We start from the raw sequence: 8,321 nt of genomic DNA on the forward strand, positions 1-8,321 counted from the left end.
AAACTTATATCCCATTTGCTATAAATTTTTTTGGAATTTTCAACCCCTTTTGATATTACTTTTAACAGACATTGACCATACTCTTAAGCCAGGCCGGAATGCATCTCTCCTCGTCTTGAAAGATTTGCATCCCAGTAATTCGGAGAAAACAAATAGGCCTAGCTTGGGTATTCTTCAAAAAGAAATACTAGGCTACCTATTTTCCCAAAGAACTGGTGCATGAGCATTTAGCTTTATTTATTTATTTATTTATTTATGTTTAGGGGACCATGAGCATGTACCTGGGCCGGATTCATGTGAGAGCCTCCCTTCCAGTTAATTATGGGATTCTCTATTGGGCCTTCATCAGTGGGCTGCATGTTATCAACAAGTGGAAAATGTGTTCCGTATGAAAAATAGTATGCGCTATGTATGGTACGGGGCACTAAAGGATCGAACCATGCAACGACTTCCAAAACATTGTGTTTGTTGTTCTAACAACACATTTATTCAACCAACAGATGGAATATACTACTGATTGTACATTGAAAACAGCAGCAGCAACAACTAGGGCTGGGGGTGCAACAGAAGCAGTAAGCAGGCCAGAAGAGTGAAGACGCAGCTCTCTCTTCCAAACCAAACATCAGCCATCATTACAAAAGGGCTACCAAAAAATAACAAGTGTATGCATCAAACTAAATAAAGATCCTACTACACCAAGTGTACGCATCTAACTAACTGGCTCAGTTAGACGTTACTATTTATTAAGCTGTGGAGATTGGCTGACGGCTTGAACCAGATGGGTGCCTGACGGGGGAAACTCCAGCTAGCAGGTCGAAGTCTGATACTTGCGACCCTCTCTCCTACTTTGGGCTGCAGAGCATGGCGGCACATATCAGGGTATGGTGCATGCAGAGACGCATGGTATGCTGTACACACAGTTTTGCCTGATGAACAAAACCGCGCTGCCATCATGATCCTTGCCGTCGGTTATCTCCTGGTTAACCGGATAATTCAGTCCGACAAACAAAGAGCGTGTACCAAGGCTACTTACCAGCCTCCAGTCAAAAATTCCTGAAGGCCCAGAGAAGCTGGGATCCTGCTCAAAGACCTTGCAGTGACTGTGATTGTATTCAGCAAAACAACACGTCCGGTACATGCGAACGATCATCAATCTTTCGCCGTCGTCTGATCGAGCCAGGAACCACCTGCAACTGCCATGCCACTTTTCTTTGAAAGGTTCTGCGATTAGGAAGGGTAGGGACACCAGGCGGCCTACAACATCATATCAAGTTGGAGTCAAATAAAAAAGGGCTCTTGATTTAGTCAATCTTAAGAATAGCATGTTATGAGCATGAATATTTTTTCACCAAATGTTGACAGTAATATAAGCAAGCCATCATGATATCATAGGAAAGTAACATACTGCTATAACAACCGTTTGTAGCGATGACTGGAGTAGGCCAGCAATACGTCCAGCCATAGAAGGAGTCGACAGCGTAAATGAAGCCCTTGTGTTCAATGGCATCAGAGAACCATGGAGGATGTATGATCCTGCGATGGACGTGCAGATTTCCACTTACTGCAGTGACTTGTCAGATAGGCGAGACCGCGGTTGAAGAACGCAATTAGCCTGAAGTCTTTATAATTTGCAAATCTTGTGGGCACTTAACAGATTACAACCTTGAGCAAATCAAACTTGGTATCATGTTGGCTATTGTAAGACTCCGAGTATTCTGGGCCGCGGTGCCAAAGCAGTGCAGTGTTAATCGAAGGAAGGGGGGATCAATCGCCGGGTGTAGACCTCCACGAGTATCCAGCTGTCGCGACCATCGACGAGCACTATCCAAGACATGTTCATGCCGACCCAGTACATACCGTTAATGTAGTTGAGGCTGACGGGGATCGGATCGCAGTCAAGGGGGTTGATGCTCGCCACCCTACGATCGTTATGCTGCGTGACACGCCATTTTTGAAGATCAGGCGGCATCAACAAGCAAGGAGCTGGCTTAAAAAGCTCCGGCCTGAGGGCTTTGACTAAACGGTACAACCCCGACGAGTAGCATGGTACTGAGATTGTCCACACGCGAGACAATGAGCTTGATTACCTCTGTGGGGAGCGAATTCTAGCCACTCTTTTGGCAGACGCTGCTCGGTTCTGCCATTGTTAGTGCTTGGGTTTCGGACGAGGGGGGAGGCGCCTTAGCGGGGATGGAAGATTGGACGAGATTACGTGCGGACAAAGATGGAGAAGCGAATATGTGCTGCGGGAAGTGGACAGGTGATGATGACTACATCATGCCGCTTGACTTACGAGACACATACCAGCAGCGTAGGGTCATGTCGATGCCAGACAACTTGCTTGAGTGATCACAGTACTGGTACTCCCTACAGTGCTATGCCCTAACTTGCTTGAGTAGAGTAGTAGAGTAGGACTCTGCTCTACTACTAGCACCGGAGGATAGTATATTGTAATCTAAAATAGTTACAAACTTCAATGCCCGAGCGTGGAACAACTACGAACCATGCTCAAAGACCATGTCTACGTGGTGTTTGGACATGGGCGACAACCTCAACACCAACGGCGCTGCTCCCGTTGCACCGTATGTGTTTCTGTCCTTCCTGTTCGAAATCGTGGTAGAATTCATGTTTCTACTATGTATCCTACTACTATGCTAGTCCACATGATTAGTTTCATCTCTGTTATAGCCGTCATGATTTATTTTGTGCTTATTCGGATTAAATCTCGTAGTAACTTGCTCATATATTCAACTGGCGCAACGTCCCCTACAGCCACTCCCGTTTCATGGACGGCCTGGTCGATGCCTCCAAGGAGCCCTTCGCCCACTGCTATGAGTGCCCTATGCCGTTTTGTGGCTTGCCGACGGACATGGTGCATCACCTCACGGATGCGTGCAGCGGTCAATGCTAGCCCTTGGTGCCCGTTCACCATGCCAGAGTCGCTGTAGGATCACCGCCGCCTGCTAGTCTCAGAGGAGGACGACAGCGTCTTCCTCTTGATCATGGGTACCGGTGAGGCCCGCACAGGCCGCCGCCCCATCTCTGTAATGTGTGTCAGGGGCGATGTCGCTGACACTGACACGAGGCCGATGTACGGGTGCGTGCTCAGTGTTACTACCCCTCCGGGTCGCGTGGGCGGCGACACCGGCCTCATCGAATGGACTTCGAATCTGGGGAGCTGGGACTATCCCGCCAATGTGGACTTGGAAAACCCATGGCATCCTTTACCCGCCGACGCGGTGCATGGGGACTCCAAGGAAGTTCACCTGGACATATGCATTATCAAGTTAAATGTTGATCATTAGTCTTTGCTGAATGTAATCCGCTGTCTAAGCATGTGGAGACTCCCATGCAGGATCTTGCTCTATTGGAGTATCGCGCATGAATAAAAGTGTATCTATTTATGGTTTAGACTAGAATCTTCCATGTATGAATTTTTACTACAGTACTGGTGAAAGACTTATGATGAACCATTTCTTACATCTCCTCTGCCCGCTTGCATGTCATCCTGATTTAATCCCTCCGTCTAGGTGTATAAGGGCATGGTTAATATTACTTAATAGTATAGCCAACTGTTGACTATAAGAAAGTGCCATGTCATCTGTAGCCAACATGTATAACAATCGATACTCAAAAACTAATTCTTAAAGATCATTTCTTGCAAAGCACAATAAGTGTTATTTCTTCACAAGTTTTGGATGCAGGTTGAACAGTTGAACGCTTTTGTTTGCAAAAGATACCTTTTAATCTATTTCACCCGGATGTTTGTGAGCTCTAGAGATGAAATAATATCCAAAGAAACCTATCGATACCCGTTACACATGAGATGACCCCCACATCCTTTGTCAAAATAAACAACTCCCCGATCAATGTATTTCACTCTTTGGTGCAACGCACGGGCACCTTACTATTATAGATTAGTACGACCAAAAATTGAACTAACATTATATATAGTACGATAAATGCTGATGCATGTCACCTAAAATTATATCATTCAAAACTATGTTCAAATACGAATCCAACGATATAGTTTTTGTTGTCATGCACTAACATTTTGTCAATTAAATCTCCAGTCAAATTCAATGGGGGACTAATAAACCACGACCGATATAGTACAAGTGTAGAGGGCGGCACTGCACGAGAGTCTCACCTCTCACCCCGCTCGTGGCGCAGCAGTAAAGCCGTCATATCACAAAACCCAACCACTCCCAGTAATAAGTGGCCTGGTAAAATAAACGGACAAGCAACCATCACATCCCTCCGTCTTTTTTGCATTTCATCTCTCTGCATTTACTTTCTCCGGTTCATCTCGCACACTCGATCCCTAGCTACTACTCCTAGGGCCAGTTCTTTTGGCGGCTTCCCTAGCTTTTCCCACAAGACTAGTCACAGTGGAGAGTAACAATAAGGCGCCTCACTCATTTATTTGGGCTTCTAAACTACTACTCCGTCCTGGTTTATTCCTCACCATTGTAATTTGTGCTAAATTTTGACCAAATATTTAACTGGTTTATTCCTCACCATTGTAATCCCTCCGTCTAGGTGTGTAAGTCATCTTACGAAAACCAAATAATCCCAAAACACTTAGGTGCGGTGCATTAACTTCTACCTCGTTTCTTGTTTCTTGACATATCAACCAATAAGAGATGAAGAGTGTGCATGCTTTTAATGACTTGAGATATCAAACACGACATGCAGTGGTTAGTTCATTGCATGCAATACTATTAATTAACAAATAAACATTAACGTTTCTCGTTTTCTCCTCCTCCTTTGTCATGGTGCACAGCCTAAGATGACTTACTCACCTAGACGGATGGAGTAGTGCATGTGACATGCACTAACATTTCATTAGTTGAATTTATGATCAAAACTTCACACAGATTACAATGGGGACCAATAAACCAGGACGGAGGTAGTAGTTATGGGATTACTAATCTAGAAGCCTAAAAGAACTGGCCCCTGGTACTCCTACTAGTAGTAGTACTCAAGTTGGAATTCCAATTGCACGGCACAACTTGTTAGGCAAAAAATTCGATACAGGGTGTAGGAAGCGGTTTGGGAATTTCCATGCCTTTACAACCAGTGAGATACTCCGTACAAAGTACGACAGAGAAATAACCACAGAGAAGGAAGCTAAAAGTAAACAATCAAACGAGAATTTTTGCATTTGTTTTGCATTGAATCATTTCACAAGCTTGACTAGTGTTGTTTTTCTACTTTTACAAAAACCGCATCGTAATGTTAAAACGTGCATTTGCACGTACATAAGTAATAGTAGTACTCCCTCCGTCTAGGTGTATAAGTATTCCCTCCTTCTTGGTCACGGTGCACAACCAAAGATGACTTATTGACCTGGACGGAGGGAGTAGCACAGTCTGCAAGCATATATCGAGAGAGACGTGTAGTGCGATAGTATATAGTAAAGTTTCTACTATATGCACGTACTTGCAAAATGCGTATGAATACACAAGGTTTCCAAACTTTCCCTCTTACAAACTTAATTAAGGACGCTCGCAGGATTTATCATTTGCGTCCCAAAACTAATGAGATCGCCTTACAAAAGAAAAATTATACTCCTCCTAAAAGCCACGGCGCTCGCAGGAGCGCTTGCGGCATGCCACGAGTGCCCTGGTGCGTGGCCGTTTCCCAGCGCGCCGACACAACGTCTCTTCCTCAGCCTCGCAACTCGCGAGGTGCTGATTGGCGGCTTGCTGGCGGGCGAGCGCGATCTCACCGGTGTGGTGATCCGGTGCCAACATGTACTCCTCCTCGCTGGAAGCGTGCACCCGGTCCACATACCGCCAAGCGTAGATGAGGCGCTTGGGCCCGACTGCACTCAGGGCGTCGGCATGGGCGTCCTCCGCCACCCTCACGGCCCTCGCATGAGCCTTCTGCCAAAGAGCCAATTGCCTGACTCTCTCGGACGTGACATCGGCCTCCCAGGCAGCTTGTTCCGCGGTGCGCTTCTCTTCCTCGGCCTTCTTCTCCGCCTCTATTTTGGCGCGCTCTGCTGGAGGCAAAGCCTCCCACAAGGCGACATCCATTTCTTTCCAAAGCTCCTCAAGGCTGGGGGGCTCGGTGGCGCGGCGTTCTTCTCATAGCGGGGAGCCGACGCGTCCTCCAGCGCGCGTGCTGGCGAGATTGGGAACGCTGACGCGTCCACCTCGATGCGTCGCGGCGAGGAGCAGAACGCTGATGCGTCCTCCTCGACTAGTGGCGGCAAGGAACAGAACGGCGACGCGTCGCGTAGCGGCGAGGAGCGGAACATCGACGCGTCCTCCTCGACTAGTGGCGGCGAGGAACGGAACAGCGACGCATGACCGTCCGCGCGGTGCAGCGAGGGGCTCCTAGGGCTTGAGAGGGGCGATGCCATGGTGGTCAAAGTGAGAGGGAGGGGGAGGAGATAGCGATGAACGTGAACGTGAGGGGGAGGAGATAGCGATGTTGTGGGAGGCGCAGTATTTATAGCGAGCACTGGCACACCTACGTAAGATATGGACTGAGCTACACTGACTTAACTGCAGGTCCAGTTGCATCACTGACATGTGGGCCAGACCCTTGTTGGGCCCATATGTCAGTGACCCAATGCACCTGCAGTTAAGTAACAACTACATGGGCATATTTGTTGGAGTAAATTACGGGGGAGCGAAGGGGTGGAAATATTGCTGGTCACAACGGATTGGACAAGCGTGGGGGGAGGAGAGTCATGCATGCATATTTTTTTCACACGGGGTGGAGTGGTGGGACCGCCGAAGGGAGAAGGAGAGTTTGGTAGGCATATTGTTTCCACACTTGGAGAGGAAAAGATTTGGAGACGAATGGGCTTCCTGCAGGTATGGGGAACGGTGCATAATAAGTCATCTTGCATGCCGGGCTAGGTATAGTCTCAAGTCATTAAAAACATACACGCCCCACACATGTTCATATTTCAAGGTGCACTAAATTATTGCACGTGATGATTAAGGATGGCCATAATGGTGGTATCTTAGCTGGTATCATGCACACGGGAATAGCAAACATGCTGATGTGGCAAAGAATTAAAGAAGAGAGGGGGGTTAGAGTAACTAGTGTTCATGCATTCATTGGAAAACACATTTTTTTGTGAAGAACGACAGCACTAGTTGAGTACTTTTGCAGACTTCAAAAACTATTCCACCGCCTCTACTATCTTGCTAAGAGTAGGTGAAATTTTTGAATCGAGCCCTTTAAACTAGAAGGGAGGTAGTGGTACTCTAATATCTAACCTTGTTGTGATGACAAGATAGGACATGGCACACACCTGGACGAAGGAACTAGTCTGCATTGTGCATTTAAGTTTTGTCTGAAGTCAATGTACCTCTACTTTCACCAGACTTATAGAAAAATGTGTCAACATTCACAATGTTAAATCAATATTTTTACACTCACTGTAAAACGTAGTTCTTATACTCATTATAATCAGTATTGTAGATATTGATATTTTTAGTATAAATCTGGTCGTGGGATTTCATTGATGCCTGTCAAAGCGTGGAGGAAGCGGAGCTTAGGGCTTGCATTGCCGGTCTCTACATAGGTATTTCTCTTCATAATCCTGTAATTTTAGAGACTGATTGCGCTTTTGTGGTAGCGTCTCTTTCATCGGGGGACTATGACAGGTCTACTATGCGTGACCTGAAGATGAAAGCATTGAGCATCTCGAAGTTGATCAACAATCTTCAATTGTCAAAGATTAGCCGTTCGGCCAATAAGGTGGCACACTTAATCGCTAAGTATAGCTTTGACAATAGATTAGATGGTATTCTTGTAAATAACGTACCGCCCTGTGTGGTGAATATTGTATCGAATGAGTGTACTGGTGTGGCTGGTCAAACACTTTGGGGCGGAGTATAAGGTGGCACACTTTGGGGCAGAGTATAAATAATATAAGGTGGTGTTCAAAAAAAAAGTATAAATTTGGTCAAACACTTTGCAAACGGCTGACGGGAGTAAAAAGGACTAGAGGGAGTATCATGCATGCGGAGTAGGCAAAAAAATTGCTTGTCTAAAGGCAAAAAATTTGCTCATTTATAGCCGGTCGAAGTCTCAAAGGGCGCGACCGCGCGAGGGAGGCGAAGGTCGTGGGAGGCGCGACGTTTGACGGAATTAAGTGAAGTTACATCGACGCGCCAGCATGGCGTGCAAACAGGCAGAAGCTATACCGTCAGGCCTACGATATGGGTCTAGTAGACATGACATCTAGTGGGTCCCGCATAGTTCTCGAGAACTCTTTGGGGGCATGCAGCCGTTTATCCATCGGGCAAGCCAGCAAGCCCACGCCGTTCGCACGCCCTACTCGTCCCCGT

This window comes from Triticum dicoccoides, chromosome 2A (assembly GCF_002162155.2).
Source record: "Triticum dicoccoides isolate Atlit2015 ecotype Zavitan chromosome 2A, WEW_v2.0, whole genome shotgun sequence".
In the NCBI taxonomy this organism is placed as follows: Eukaryota; Viridiplantae; Streptophyta; class Magnoliopsida; order Poales; family Poaceae; genus Triticum; species Triticum dicoccoides.